Below are 16,341 nucleotides of genomic sequence, written 5' to 3' on the forward strand. Positions count from 1 at the left end.
CAATCCCTAACCACCACCCCTCCTCCGTCCAGTACCGCCCACTGACCTTTCACCGGCAACCAATCAGAACAGGGCGTGGCTTCGACCAATCAGCCTTCCCCAGCCCCTATAAAACTGTTGCCTCTCCCTCAATAAAGTTGGACTTGCGTGTTTACCTTGTCTCCGCGGTAGTTCTTCTGCCGTGCGCCCTCCAGTCCTGAGAGCCCCCGACAAGGGCCTGGCCTCCCTTGTCCCCAGTTCGTCGCCGGCTTCGCCGGGCGACCCCGTCAGCCGAACCGCGCAACCCCTTGTGAGACCGATCCCTCGTCTGCTGCCGGACCGACCCCTCGTCCCAAGTGGGACCGACCCCTCGTCCCAAGCGGGACCGACCCCTCGTCCAGAGCTGGACCGACCCCTCGTCCGCAGCCAGACCCCACCTCTACCGACCGAGCAAGCCGCCGCAGGTTGGGTGGGTGGGGACCCATATTTTTTTAATGTAACATTTAAAAGAAAATAAAGAAGGAAAAACAACAACAACAACAAAGAAAAAATTGTTTTGAACTGAATGATAATGAAAATCAATCATTTGTGATACAGCTGATGCATCCTAAGATGGAAATTTATAGTCCTGACTATATTAGGAAATAAAAAGGATAAAATAAATGTGCCAGCTCAGGAAAACAGATGAACAAAAATGAATACTATTCAAGGAATGTAGTGGTAGGAAAATAATGAAGAGTAGAGGCTAATGAAATAGAAAACAAATATACAACAGAAAAGAGTGGTCAAGACAAAAGAGATCCTCTTGACATAGAGATGCAACGGACACAACCAATCCAAGGTCCACAGAGAAAAGGTGGCATTGGAGTGAGAAAAGTGGACATGGTGGCTGATGGGTATGGGGAATGGCAGGAAGAGATGAGATGTGGAGGTGCCTTTGGGACTTGGAGTTGCCCTGGACGGTGCTTCAGGGCAATCACCGGACATTGTAAATCCTCCCAGGGACCACTGGATGGAATGGGGGAGAGTATGGGCCATGATGTGGACCATTGATCATGAGGTGCAGAGATGCCCAGAGATGTACTTACCAAATGCAATGGATGTGTCATGATGATGGGAGTGAATGTTGCTGGGGGGGTCGTGGTGGGGTGGGGGTGGTGGGGTTGAATGGGACCTCATATATATTTTTTTAATGTAATATTTTTACAAAATCAATAAAAAAAATAAAATAAATAAAAATAAATAAATAAATAAAAAAGACAAAAGAGATAAGGCACAAATAGCAATTTTAGGAATGAGAAGAGAAATATTACTACAGATTCTACTTATTTTTTAAATTCTTAGACAATATCTGTTTTAAGACAATAAATTTAAAAATATACATGAAATAGGTTAAACACAAGAAATGTTAAGCTTTAGAAAAACAGATAAAGATATAATAGAAATGTATATTACCCTATTACTATTAAATAAATTAATTGTTATTTTAAAAAGTCATCTCTACCATAGAACCTCTAAGTTTAGATGGTTTCATTAGCAAATTCAAACAAAAATTTGGAAGAAAATGTCAAAACGTACCATAACTTTCTGAAAATAAAATAAGAAGAAACTTTAAAAAGTGCACCCAGCAAAATCTTTATGTCAATACTTGAAAGGAACATTTCCAAAAAGGAAAATTATAGTGCAATGTCATTAACGAATACAGATGAACAGATCTTAAAATATTAGGAACCCAAATCCAGAAAAGATAATATATGAGAAGCAAATTGGAATTATTTTACTAAATTCAATTTAACATTAAAAGATCAATTAATGTAACTTTCAATATTGACTGTTATAGAAAAAAACAACATATGACCAATTTAATAGAGGCAAAAAGCTTTTGATAAAAATAAACATGTAAAAAAATAAACACACATTTATGCTTACAAATTAAAAAAAAAAACCTTTGTAAAATAAGAGTAAAAGAGACTTCCTTAATCTTAAAAAAGTAATCCACAAAAAAGGTACCAAAAGCATCTATTAATTTAATGATAAAATCTTGAAAAATTTTCCTTTGGAACGGAATAGAAGAAAATCCTGCTTTCTCTCACCACTTTTATTCAAAATTGTTGTTATTAGTCAGCACAGTAAGACAAGAAAAATAAATGTGGTAAATATGCTAAAGATTAGAAAGGAAAAAGTTACCAGAAAGACTAAATTTAAAAAATTGAAAAAATGTGTAGGCAAGAATGTAGCAGAATGCAAGTCCTCATCCACTGTTGATAGGAATGACAATACAAGTAATTTGAAGAATAGTTTGGCATCATTTAGAAAATTGAAGGACCATATATCCCATAAACAAGCAATTTTACTCTTGGAATTTAACAAAAGGATTAATTATGCCATCTGTTTTAAGTGGTATAACAAGAATTTTCATTTTGATATTTTTGTAATAGCCCCCATACTGGAAAAAAATGCAATGTCCAAAGAGAATAAAATGTATAAATGAAATGTTATATTTGCACCATATTCTTAATCATAATTCAGTAAAAATGAAAATATTCCAAATAAACACAACAAATGGATAAATACATTTTTGAGTGAAAGAACATGAAACCAAAAAGAATCAGTCTGTGTATGTTCAAAAACAATACTAATTTATACTCCTTGTGGGGGTAAAAATATAGTCTGTGAGGAAGTTATTTTTATAAAATTCAGAATAGAATAGCCATCACTTTAAAAAAATATTTTAATAAGATATTTAGATTGCATAAATGTTACATAAAAAAATATAGGGGATTCCCATATGCCCCGCACCCCACACTGCCCACATTTACTCACATTAAAAACATCCTTAATTAGTGTGGTACATTCATTGCAACTGATGAACACATTTTGGAGCATTGCCACTAAGCACGGATTATAGTTTACATTGTAGTTCACAATCCCACACAATTTTGTAGATTTTGGCAAGATATATAATAGCCCGTATCTGTCATTGCAATGTCATTCAGGGCAATTCCCAAGTTCCAAAAATGCCCCCATATTACACCTGTTTTCCCTCTCCCTGACTTTAGAACTTCCAGTGGCCACCACCCCCACATAAATAATATAAGATGTTCCCTTGCCAGAATCATAATTAGTCAATAGTAGAAAACCAGTAAGTCCACTCTAGTCCATAGTTTATTCCCCAATCCTAAGGATTCTGGGATAGTGAAGCCCACTTCACCTCTAATTAAGAGAGGGCTTCAGTCCTATATGAGTGATGGATGGGACTTTCTTATTTGCATTAGTAGATTACCTCAGTTCCTTGGTGTCGGGGTTGTCTATCATTACCTTCTCATTAGTTGTCCTGGGTGAGTCCAATGAACTGGAGAGTAGGTACTGCAAGTCCATTAAGGCTCAGGGTGCAGCTGGCACATGGATAGCCCAAAGATTCAAGTCTCTTGGACGTACACATACCAACTCCAACACCAATTTATAGGTTCAAATAGAAGGGACAGAAGAGTCATGTGCAGGGAAATCACAATTGAATCCAATTCTGTCACACTGGGGAGTACAGACCCCAAAGTAGGGCCAGTTGGCAAGGTAACAAATTCATTAGCTATCTGCCCTGACCATAGTGCCTGGATATCTCCAAAGCCCCTAGGAGCCCCACTATTTGGGGTAGTGTCTAATTTGGCAGTGAATGAGAAACTGCAGAGATGTGCATAAGCATAACATCTGTAATGACCTCCTGACTCACTTTGAAGTCTCTTAGCCATATAAATTCATTTGTCTTTACCTTTTCCCTCTTTTGGCCAAGGTCTTTTTCCAGTTGCAGTGCTAGCTGATGCTTGGTAGTAAACCCTGTCTGCCAGAGAGGCTCATCGCTGAGAGTTATGTCCCATGCTGGGGGGAAGTTATTGCATTTATATGCTAAATTTGGTTTAGAGAGAGGCCACATTTGAGCAATGAGGAGGCTCTCATGAGGTAGTGCTTAGGCACATTATGATACTAGGGTGTATTTCAATTTCAGGAGTATAGGTTCATACGCAGTCATCAGTATCAAGGGTCCATCAACGGACCATCCTCCTTCACTAGCCATTGCCTCTGTCCTTGGAGGATTCTTGCTGTTCCATTAGAGAATGTGGCAGAGCTCCCCAGGGTGAGAATTCAATATTCTTTCAATTATTGTGTGAATCTTCACCCACTGTGACAATGCCCCATGAGCATTTGAACACCTTTATTTGCCCTCTATATATGCCCAGGTTAACCTCCTCCCATGTATCATGCATCACTGACACCCCACACCAGTCATCCTCCCCTGCCACAGTTGTAACCCTTCTGTTATCCAAAATTTCTTCAAAAGTGAAGCCATTAAAATAGCCATTATACACTTAACAAGTAAATGAAATAATAATGGTAGTTTTAAAAAGAAATAAAATACACAAAAATTTAAAAATTAAAAAATTAAAAACTTTAGGGTATAAAAATAATGAAAAAAATATAAATTTTTTTGACAGTTTGCCTTTCATCACTGTAACATTTGTTGTCTTTTATATACAGTGACATTTTCTTCCACTTATCCCCCAATGACTTACTTTTTTCATTTTGTCTTAAAAGAAATTTTAGGTCACTGTAAAGTCACATACAGAATGTAGTTGACTCCCATATATCCAATATCTTCTCCCTTTTTCCCCCTTCCCCTATTATTAACATTTTATGTGTGGTTGGCACATTTGTTACAACCCATGTACAAATATTGAAACATAGCTACCAACCATGGTCAATGGTTTACATTATGGTTTACATTTTGGACCATTCACTTTTATAAGTTTTGATGAAACTGAACATGGCCTGTATCCATCATTGCAAGGTCATGTAGAACACTTCCATCACCCTCAAAATACCACTTGTTTCATCCTGAATAGCCTTTACTTTTAGAGGGTAGGGAGGAAGTTATGATTTGAAAAGGCTCTCTCTTTGGTCTCTGCCTCAGTGGAAATTATGCAGATGTTTACTCTTTTTTTAAAATTTTTTTATTAACAACTATATTTCAAATTCACAAAAATAAAAGAACAGAAAAAGGAAGCTTAACAAATATGGAAACATTACTCCTAAAAAAGTTCTGTCAAAGCACTTTTATGTCATCCAATTCCAATTCCTAACTCAGTCCTCTAGTGTTGAGAAAGATAAGTAAAGGAGCACAGATTAGTTAAATTACAGTCAAGTTCTCCTTACTAATGAAAAAAAATTAAGAAGAGAGGGAAAATTCTTAATCATACTCATATTTCACAAAATCAAATCTACATTCTGCATCTTATCCCCCTTCTCATCCTACATTCCACCTCCCACCAACTTGTATTTCATTGTCCAACTCCATAAGTCTACTCATTGTATTTAGTTCACATCATTGATACCATACGATATTCATCTTTTTGTATCTGGCTTATTTCACTCAATATAATATCCTCAAGGATCTTCCATTCTTTCATGTGCTTCCCCAAATGGGTTCTTCTTAGAGCTGAGTAAAGTTCATCACATGAATATACCATATCTTGTTTATCCATTCATCAGTTGACAGACACTTAGGTTGTTTCCATCTTCTAGCAACTTTAGTTAATGCCACTATGAACATAAGTGTGCAGGTATCTATTCACATTCTTGCTCTCAGTTCTCCTGAATATACTCTAGTAGCTGGATTGCTGGATCATATGACAGTTTCATATTTAGTTTCCCGAGGAACTGCCAGATTCAGATAGTCTTTCACAGAGGTTGCATCATTTTACAGTACCACCAACAGTAAAAGACTGTTCCTATTTCTCGATATCCTCTCCCACACTTGAAGTTTCCTGTTCATTTAATAATGGCCACCTTATATGTTGTGAAATGATACCTCATTGTAGTTTTGATCTGCATTTCCCTAATAGGTTGTGATGTTGAACAAAGTTTCATGTGCCTTTTAGCCATTTGTATTTCCACTTCAGAAAAATATCTGTTCAATTCTTTTGCCCATTTTTAAAAATGAGGTTGCTTTCATTTTGTTATTAAGTTGTGTGATCTCTTTATATAGCATGGATATCAATCTCCCATCAGATAAACAGCTTTGAAGATTTTTTCCCATTGAATAGGCTGCCTTTTAACTTTCTTGACAATGTCTTTTGAAAAACAAAATAGTTATCTTTGAGGAAGTTCCATTTATTTATTTTTTCCTTTGTTGCTCATGTTTTGGGTGTAAGGTCCAAGAAACCACCACCAAGCATAAGATCTTGAAGATATTTCCTTACATTTTCTTTTAAGAGTTTTATGGTTCTTGAATTTATATTTAGGTCCTTGATTCATTTTGTATAAATCTTTGCATAAAGTATGAAATAAGTGTATTCTTTCGTTCTTTTTGATATGGACAATCTCTTTAAAATATTATATGAGGATACTATGAACAACTGTATGCCAACAATCTAGACAAAATTGATGGACACATTTCTGGAAACACAGAACAAACTACACTGCCCCTTGAAAAAATAGAAGAATTATACAAACTAAACACAAGTAAAGAAATTGAAACAGTCATCAAAAATCTCCCCAAAATGAAAAGTGCAGGATCAGATTACGTTAAATATGAATTCTACCAATCATTTAAAGATCTAATACAAATCTTGCTCATACTCTTCCAAAATCTTGAACAGGAAGGAAGGCTAACAAACTCATTCTATGAAGCCAACATAACCCTAATACCAAAGCCAAATAAAGATTTTATGAAAAATGAAAATTGCAGACCAATTTCTTTAATGAGTATTGATTCAAAAATCCTCAACAAAACACTTACTGACTGAATCCATAAATACATAAAAAATTTATCATCATGATCTAGTGGACTTTATGCACAGTATGCAAGTATGGTTCAACATAAGAAAATCAATCATTGTAATATATCACATTAATAAACTGAAGAAGATTAATCACAAGATACTTTCAGTTGATGCAGAAAAGGTATTTGACAAACTACAATATCCTTTCTTGATAAAAAACACTCCAAAGGATAGGAAAAGAAATTTTCTCAATATGATAAAGTACATAAATGAAAAACCTACACCTAACATTGTACTTAATGGTGAAAGACTGAAAACTTTCCTACTGAGATCAGGAACAAGATAAGGATACCCAATCTCCCCACAGTTATTCAATATTATTCTAGAAGTTCTAGTTAGAATAATTAGACTAGAAAAAGAAATAAAAGCCACCCAAATATTAAAGAAGAAATGCTACCTTCATTATTCACTGCTGAAGGATCCTATGCTTAGAAAATCCAAAAAAATACGCAGCAAATCTATTCGAATTTATAGACAATTTCAACAATGTGTTTGATACAAGATTAATATACAAAAATCAATAACATTTCTATATACTACTAATGAGCAATCTAAGGAGGAGGTCAGAAAAAAATTCCCATTATAATAGGAACTAAAAGAATAAAATATTTAGGAATAAATTTAACCAAGGATATAAAGGAGATACATTCAGAAAACATAAAAAACCTTGCTAAAAGAAACCAGTGATGATCTAAATAAATGGAAGGATATTCTGTGTTCATGGGTTGGAAGACTAAATATCATTAAGACATCAGTTCTACACAAACTGACCTACAGATTTAACACAATCCCAATAAAAATTCCAATATACTTCTTCGTAGAATTGGAAAAGCCAATTATCAAATTTATATGTTAGGGGAATGACCCTGGTATAGCCAAAAATATCTTAAAAGAGAAGAACGAAGCTGCAAGACTCTCACTTCCTGACTTTAACATGTATTATCTAGCTACAGTTATAAAAACAGAATGGCACTTGCATAAAGAATGCTCGGAGGGGAGGGTCTGATGCAGGACGGGCTCCTGGGGAATGTCTAAATGCTCATTCTGCCAGAGTGGGTGACACCATGGGGTAGAAACCCAAGTAGTGAGAGTGGGGGTGGACCCACATCCTGGGGAGGACTAATGCCATCAAATAGAGGGAACTGTATCCCTCGAGAGAAAGGGTAGCTCCCAGGGCATTGGGGCAGTTGAGCAAGTTAGGCCCTGAACACTATTCCATCTATCTCTGGAAGTGGCTCCTCAGGAAACGGAGGTTGGCTGTCACTGTGGGCACCAAGGTGGAAGGGAAAATGGACGTTAAATGTGTGGAACCAAAGTAAATGGGGGGTAAGAGAGGAGTTTCTTGAGAGTACACAAGGATGGATATAAAACATGCAATATTACACCATAACATATAGGAGATGACAGACTGATAATGTAAACCATAATGTAAAACATAGGATAACTAAGAATGTAAAGAACTGTGTATCCTAAAGTATGCACCATAATGTAAGCACAGATGTCACCTTGTTAGAAAGCTAATGTCTCAGACTCTGTACATCACTTTAAGTAAATATGATATGAATAGGGCGTAAGAGTATCACTGTGGAAGGGAAAAGGTTTTCTGGTGGATGTGTGGGAGTGCTTTATATTATATATATACATTGCTGTGGTCTAGGACTCCTGTGAAGAAAAGCTGAATAATTAGGGGGGGAAAAAAAAAAAAAAAAGAAAAAGATAGGGTGTGGAATTTTTTCAAGTCAACATTCTTTATCTAAGCTCTTTATCTAACTTTATCCAAGTTCTTTATCTATCCTTTAAACCCATCGCTATATGCCATTCCCTAGTAAGGGGCCATGACATTATATTGGGCTTCAAATTTCGGGGAGTTCTGGATCACAGAGTGTTTCAACAATGGCAATGGAGGGATACTGGTATGGGATACCAATGACAGGTGATATATGGCTGACAGGGAGCTGTACAGAACATATGTCCAGGGTGCATGGTAATGTTTGGATATACTCATAGTGGCAACAATTAAAAACCACAGCAGGGGGGGTACTGGGTTCCTGGCCAGTGGTGCTCTGTCGTGGTCCCTAGGGGAGCAGCGACAGTCTCCCAGGTACAGTGGCGGGGACCGGGAGGGAGAGAGGGTTCAACAGTGAGCCCCTGATGCTAATGACTATGCTTGTGAGCTGATAAACCTAAAATAAGAACAAGGCCTAGAGCAACATTGTGCCTGGGAATTTCCTCCTGTCAGCCTTCATGTTACTCAAATGTGGCCAGTCTCGAAGCCAAACTCAGCATGTAAATGCAATGCCTTCCCCCCAGCGTGGGACATGACACCCGGGGATGAGCCTCCCTGGTAACGAGGGACCACTATCAACTACCAACTGATGATGCAACTGGAAAATGACCTTATACGGAAGGTTCAATGAGGATCAGCAGAATATCCATGTCTACATAAAATACCATGACTTTAAAATGCTGTTTGACCTAAAGTAAGGGGGAAATGGAAAGGAGAAATGAGTTTATATGGCTACGAGTTTCTAAAAAAGAGTCTGGAGGCTGGCAGAAGGATTGCCCTCATGCACAACTGAGCAGAGTCAGAGAGACAGATAAAGCAGATACAACCCCCAGATATTGGTTCCTTTGAGGGCTAAAGAAACCCATGGGAGTTATGGTCATGGCCGATGGGGTTAACTACCAGGTCAGATGGCCCCTCTTTGGAAATGGTGTTTATGTGTGATGAATCTGGACTCAAATGGGATCTCCCTTCATAAGACTTTCATGCTAATGTGCTGGAGGTGCAGTTAATGTTGGGGTTTAAGATATATTTAGGGGATTTGAATCTCTGGACTGACAATGTGATAGCCAGGTCCTGAGCCTCAACAGACTCCAGCACCTACAATCTGATCTATTGGACTTACCACACTCAGCTAAGATGGAGTTGAAGAAGGACAACCACCACACCATGGAGCCTAGAGTGATTACAACTGAAAATGGGAGGATTGCATCCAGCATCCATGTGGAATCTGAGCCTCCTCTTGACATAGAGGTGCAATGGACACAACCAATCCAATGTCCACATAGAAGAGGTGGCATTGGATTGGGAAAAGTGGACATGGTGGACGATGGGTATGGGGAAAGGCAGGAAGAGATGAGAGGTGGAGGCTTCTTTGGGACATGGAGCTGCCCTGGATGGTGCTTCAGAGGTAATCACCGGACATTGTAAATCCTCACAGGGCCCACTGGATGGAATGGAGGAGAGTATGGGCCATGATGTGAATCATTGTCTATGAGGTGCAGAGGTGCCCAAAGATGTACTTACCAAATCCAATGGATGTGTCATGATGATGGGAATGAGTGTTGTTGGGGGGGGCAGAGGGGGGGTGAGGGGGTGGGGTTGAATGGGACCTCACATATATATTTTTAATGTAATATTATTACAAAGTCAATAAAAAAAAAAGATTGATAGGTTGACCAATGGAATAGGATCAAGAGCTTGGAAATAGATGCTCTCATCTATGGTCAAGTGATTTTGACAATGCTGTCAAACCCACTCAGTTTGGTCAGAATAGCTTATTCAACAAATGATGCTGGGAAAACCAGATTCTCACTCTTTGATAACTTATCAAGCATTACATTTATATTTTCATCACTTTTCTTCACATGTATTAAATTGCACAATAAGGAAATCTTAAAGCACTTAAGATGGGGGATTTCCAATGGAAATAAAGATCAAAAAACAATGAACTACAGAAAATGACAAGATAAATTTGGAAAAACATTACTTCAAGAAATGAAAATGATAACAATATTTTAAGTTTATATGTAATTACAATAATAATGAAGAAACTGTAAAACAGATCCTGAAGAATCTGTCCATAATGCAGCACTGAGTAAGATAGAGATGAAAAATATGCAAGACAGATTAAAAGAATACTATGGGAAGAATAGGAGAAAACAGGGAATATATGAACTAAAAATTGCCAAAAATAATTAATGAAATGAACATTACTTTCCCAGTACAGGAATCCCAAGTCGTTAAATAAAAAAGAAATCCACATTTAGGCACATTATCATGAAATCTTAGTATATTACTGACAAAGAGAAAAATCCTAAAACTGTCCAAAAATAAGGGGAATCACAACTATTACTATACACTTATTGTTTATGTATGTTTATATATAAGCGATATACTGCAATAAATTAAAAAAAATAAGAGTGTTTCACCTACCTCTTCCTTGCTCTCTCACTCTTATATATGTATATATAGAGAGACTGATAACCAATTTCTTAATAGCTAATGATTATTTTACAGGAAACATTCAAACGTGTGTCATTATAAGTATAAAGAAATGAATGCAAAAAATATACACAAATCTCTGTATAATCATATTCTCTCAAAAGTGAGTGAATGGATGTCCAAGGGGCTCACAGGCAATGGGTATGATCTATTTCTTAACTTATGCTAGTACATGAACATTTATTCCAATGTTTTCTTGGCATGCAAATATATTTTAAAATACTCTTGAATTATGCAATAATTAACTAAAATAAGTATCATCTGGTCTGATGTCTTCATTTTTAAAAGATTTCGAAGCTGTGAAACATTGAAAAATCTGATTTGTGACAGGCTCAAATGTGAATTCAGGGATTGTGACCCAAAGGTCAATACTCTTAACACTCCATGGTGTCTCTTTTAATGTAGTCTCAACCTAAATTATGTAGAAAGACTGAATTTGAAGATTTCAGTGGAACTTGTCTGTTCTCAAATTATCAAAGGTAAACATCAAAAAGAACAAATATGACACCAGTAGTAATTAGAAGCTCTTTCTTGAGGGAACATGGTAAGAAATCAATTAAAGTATTTCTAGTATTAGAAGTAATCTGAGCTATTCGTAGCAAAGTAATCGTTTCTACAGATACAGAAAGCAAATAAAAAATGATTGTGTAATAAGAGGCAAGTTGTGTTACAATTTAACCAATAAGTATTTCTTAGAAGTAATGCATTAAAAAGGCTGGAAAAGCTGAGAGAATATATTGTCTTCAGGAAATTTTCTACTTTCTAGCCATCTCTGTTGACCTTAGAGTCACTATTCATGTTAGCGATATTAGTTTTCTTTTTCCTTTTAACTTCCTTTTATCACAGTTTGAAAATAACTAATACATTCCTCAAATTTAACTTTTGCTGTTTTCAGTGTTTATTTATTACTATAGTAGGCCTGTAGAGTGAAGAATTTTTCTTCTAACAGCTAAATATTTACATATGAAGTTTCTAAATAGAAGTGGGAAAAGTGTTTGGGGGAAAATTTGTAAGTACAAAAATATTAAAAGAATGTATTCTAGTTCTTCAACATACAAGGGAAGGGGGCAGTTTTTCATTTTAATGTATTAAGGAGATTAGTCAGAAGACCAAAGGCAGTGGACAATAGGGCTAAAGGGAAATTGATAATTAGAGAAAATTCTGAAACTCTGCAGGAGTTTGTGGAGCTTGCTAATTACCCAAATTCAGGATTGAATAAATTCAAATTAATTATCTGGATTTATCAGATAAATACTATTGATTTGTTAATCACAGGTTTATATACCATTATGATGAAGCCAAAATGTTTGTGGAATGAATGAGAGGGTTTATCCCTTTCATGCGATCTAGGCCATGCTGTCACTCAGGAACCAAGATTACTTCCATTTCAGTGCTCTGCCATTCAGTAAGACGTTTTCTCTTTTCTACATGATAAAGGCTGTTCATTGCCATGCCCATGACTCACCCTTCAGGAAAAGGAAAGGAAAAGTAGGTTTTTATTAAGAGCACCTAGAAGTTTCAAATGTTTTCTGCTGACAATGCATGGCAGACACTTAGATACATGGCCACAACCAGCCACAAGAAATGCTGAGAAAATTTTGCTATCCACCAGCTGCTAGCCAAAATTTGACATGGGGGGTAAATATTGCTAAAGGAAAATAGGGAAAACTTATATGGGCTCAGATAGCAGCAGTTGTCACAAAGGGAAAATATTTAAAAGGAATGTGAGCCTAAACATTATAGGCTTATTTCTCTCACCACATGTGACCTGAGCAGAATCTTATATCTCCAACCATATTTGTTACCATAATAAACTTTATCTCCTGTAACAAACTCAAAATCTCAGTGTCTTATAAAGCTTTACTTCAGGTTTACTTCATAGTCTAATGCAAATCAGTAGGAGAGCGGACCGGTGGTGATTCTCTTCCATGTAGTCATTCAGGGGTCTAGGCTACCACCATCAAATGGCTTTCTCATACTTAAAATGTAGGAGTTTCCTGCTTAATCTTCTATATCCATTTTGCAGCAAAAGAAGAGAGAAGGTGTGGTGATTTACACGGACATTTTTGTGTGTTAGTTTTAAAGGTGTTATATATCATGACCACCCTTATTTCATGGGCCAGCACTCTGTTGTATGATTCCACTTGCAAGGCAGGCTAGGAAACATAGCTGTGTGTATACAATTAAAACAGAAACAGCTTACTGCCCAGCTGGTCAGTTTTTATTATATCCACATTTCAATAGTGCATAGTTTTCAAACTATGCTAATAGTGCTGGAGTTGCAATATCATAGTCTTGCTTGGGGTTTACATAATAAGTAATAATATCTTAAAATTAAATTAGTCCCACTTTATACTGAGGTAGACTTTAAATCTAAGAATTTTACACTGTGCCTTTTACAGCTACCAGTGTTATTTCTAAAAGGTAAATGTTTAAGAAATGATAATTATCTCTTTAATTTAATTCACTCTAAATAAAGTGAAGTTAGGAGAGCAAAATCATACCTACTATAGCCAAAATGAAAATAAATTCAACTACTATCACCAACAATATGCTATAAAAACAAGTTTTGTTTGATTATGTTCATGTATTCTTTTACCTACTAATTAATTGAAATGTATTACAGGTATTTAATAACCTAGGAGAATTTATTCCATTTAAAATATTCAATATAGCCTTAAAATTGCAAAATGTATGTCCTTATCAAATACAATTCCACTACTACAGAGAGTAAAAAATTTCATTAAATGAGATGACATTGTGCCTCTTCCATTTAATTTAATAAAACTTTGACAATAAATGTCACTCTGAAAAATGTTTTCCCAATAATTAGTAATATTGCATATAATTATCAGAACATTGAGGTTCCCAAATGATAAACAAAAATCATTAGAATATGAAAAGTAATATATAAGAAGCAAATAAACTGTGTTTTTGATTGCTGAAATATAAGCTAAAATATGATTATCCCATTTTCTGAGCTTCCAAAAAATAAAAGCATAATAAAAGGAAAGATAGTTACAATAACTTTACTGTATTCTTTCCTTATAGGAAAACTTGTTGAGTTTCCTTTTGAATTGATGTACAATATTTACTTCTATTGCTGACTCCAGCAGTTTGTTCCATCTCATTAATTCAAAGAGTAAGAAACATCAAGGAACATCAGGAACATCATTAATCCAAAGACCATTTCTGCCCATGCCTAAGTGAAGCTATTAAAGATATTTCAAGATCTGACTAAAATGGTTATTAAAAAGCCTAACCACTATGTCTCAATTTATTTTCCTAGATAATTGTAACATCTTTGTCTTGGGTCATGGGTTGATATATGATTTGGGTTTCATTCACTTCATTATTTTCAGACCAAGGTGAACAGAAAATCTGAGCTGCAACCAAAAACATTTTTTTAAAATTTCAAGCTAAGCATAAGTATCCTTTCATATATCATGTTGCAGTTCTGGGAGAAGGCATACATGCTTTACTAGCTTCATTAGATAGCCTGGTGTACTCTTTCCTCTTTTCTAGACTATATTAAGCAGAAAATTGAGTTGTCCTTTCATATATTCTTTTTTTAAGATCATACTTATATATCATAACTTGAATAAAAAATTCAACAATGAACCAAAGCTATATATGGTTGCAAACAGCACCTACTTCTGAATCAACTTTTCTTGAACTGCCTGTTATGTTTTGTTTTAGGTATATTACTTTACACCTCATTGGCAATTTTACATTTAAAAGTGTGATTGTTTCAATACTTGTCTATCTTTCAAGACTAACAGTTCATGAGAGCCAAAGACTTTAGGTCCATTTCTCCACTTTTGCCCAAACAACTAAACTAATCCTTGGTAAACACTTGTTAAATATTCAATGAATTTAAAATAAGTCAATCAAATATACTGATAGCAGTTTTTTTTTTTTTGGTTTTATCCCAGAAAACATCTTTTCTGTCCATCAATGACTAATTTTGCATGGTAGTAAATGAAGGTACACACCCACGCCCACACAGGCAGCAAATATATACATACATACCCTTAAAAACTTATCAGTTGTGGAAAGAGTCGGAAATAATTAGGTTTATAATAATGGCTCTTACCCCATCCACCAGTTATTACAGCACACTGACATTTAAGTCAAATGGATTCCTTTTTTACATTTAGAGTTTCTGAAAATCCTTTTTCCTTTTGTTTAAAGTAACTTCCCTTATATGGCTCAAAGCATGAGCATTGCCAGGGAATCACCAACGGCTGTATAAATTATGTCTATAAACTAGACAGATATTTTGGTTGCTACTAAGTAATTAGCCACTTTGAGATGGAATGGATGCTTGTATTACTAAATTTAGATCCTAGACTTTCAGTCCATTATTTCTCCCCTTAGGAATTCTTAGCGCAGTTGTAATTGCCATCTCATATTTTCCCAAATCTTCATCATAAAAATCACTGAAGCTCATTTCCCACTAAGGACTTCACAGACCCTACATCTAAAATATTGTTCATGGATCCATCCTGGCGGGGGTAGAAGCCATCAAAGGCACTTTGAATCTGGAGGCAGCATGTTATAGAAGAAAGGGAAACATCGACTGCAGTTGTTGTAACACCTGGAGTTCATTTCAAATTTTGACCTTGAGAAGCTGTGGAATAACCATGCATGGTCTCCTGACTTTTTGTTCCTGGGATTTCTCATCTGTAAGTGATGATAATTCCATATTAAGAAACATAATAATGCTTACTTTACTGATAATTACATGCTATGTGCATGTAAGTTATTATTCACAAAAGTCCATTTCTGCCTATAACATTAGAAGGGTTAATTATTAGCTGAATGCAAGACTGTTTTTAAATGTAACATAAGTACAGAGTTACCTGGAGAAGAAGATATTAAAAGAAGATGAAAAATGTTACCAAAAAAAATGTTTTGCTTAATCAAAATTTTCTAAGAGATTATTCTGGTTATAAAAATGTCACCACAGCATAACCTTGCATTAGATTTACTTATTTAAAAATACAGCTGGGGTTGATATATCATGTTCTTCTCAAAGACAGGAGAGTTCCTGTTATTTCTAAACACATAGTTCCTAATTTAGGGCATAAAAACACACTCAAAATATATTAATAAAATCCAGAGGTGAAAGAAATATTATAGAACACCTAGTTCCAAACATTTTTTAAAAATTAATGATGTAACTGATAGAGATTAGGAAACTTTTTCTCACAGTCTTAGTCTAAGAAAATAAATCTC

The 16,341-nt window shown here is 35.6% G+C and overlaps 1 long non-coding RNA gene across 2 annotated transcripts in view; it reads right to left on the reverse strand.

Annotated features, from left to right (window-relative positions):
- The window catches only part of LOC131273270 (uncharacterized), a 78,618-nt gene that overhangs the window by 11,734 nt on the left and 50,543 nt on the right, over positions 1-16,341 (reverse strand). The window contains exon 3 of one of the 2 annotated variants that reach the window (XR_009180439.1): positions 14,392-15,786. The exons of the other annotated variant lie outside the window; for it this stretch is intronic. This is a non-coding gene — a long non-coding RNA (uncharacterized lncRNA). Of the gene's footprint in view, positions 1-14,391; positions 15,787-16,341 lie in introns of those variants that run through there. 2 annotated transcript variants of the gene reach the window in all.

Source organism: Dasypus novemcinctus, chromosome 2, assembly GCF_030445035.2.
Source record: "Dasypus novemcinctus isolate mDasNov1 chromosome 2, mDasNov1.1.hap2, whole genome shotgun sequence".
Lineage (NCBI taxonomy): Eukaryota > Metazoa > Chordata > Mammalia > Cingulata > Dasypodidae > Dasypus > Dasypus novemcinctus.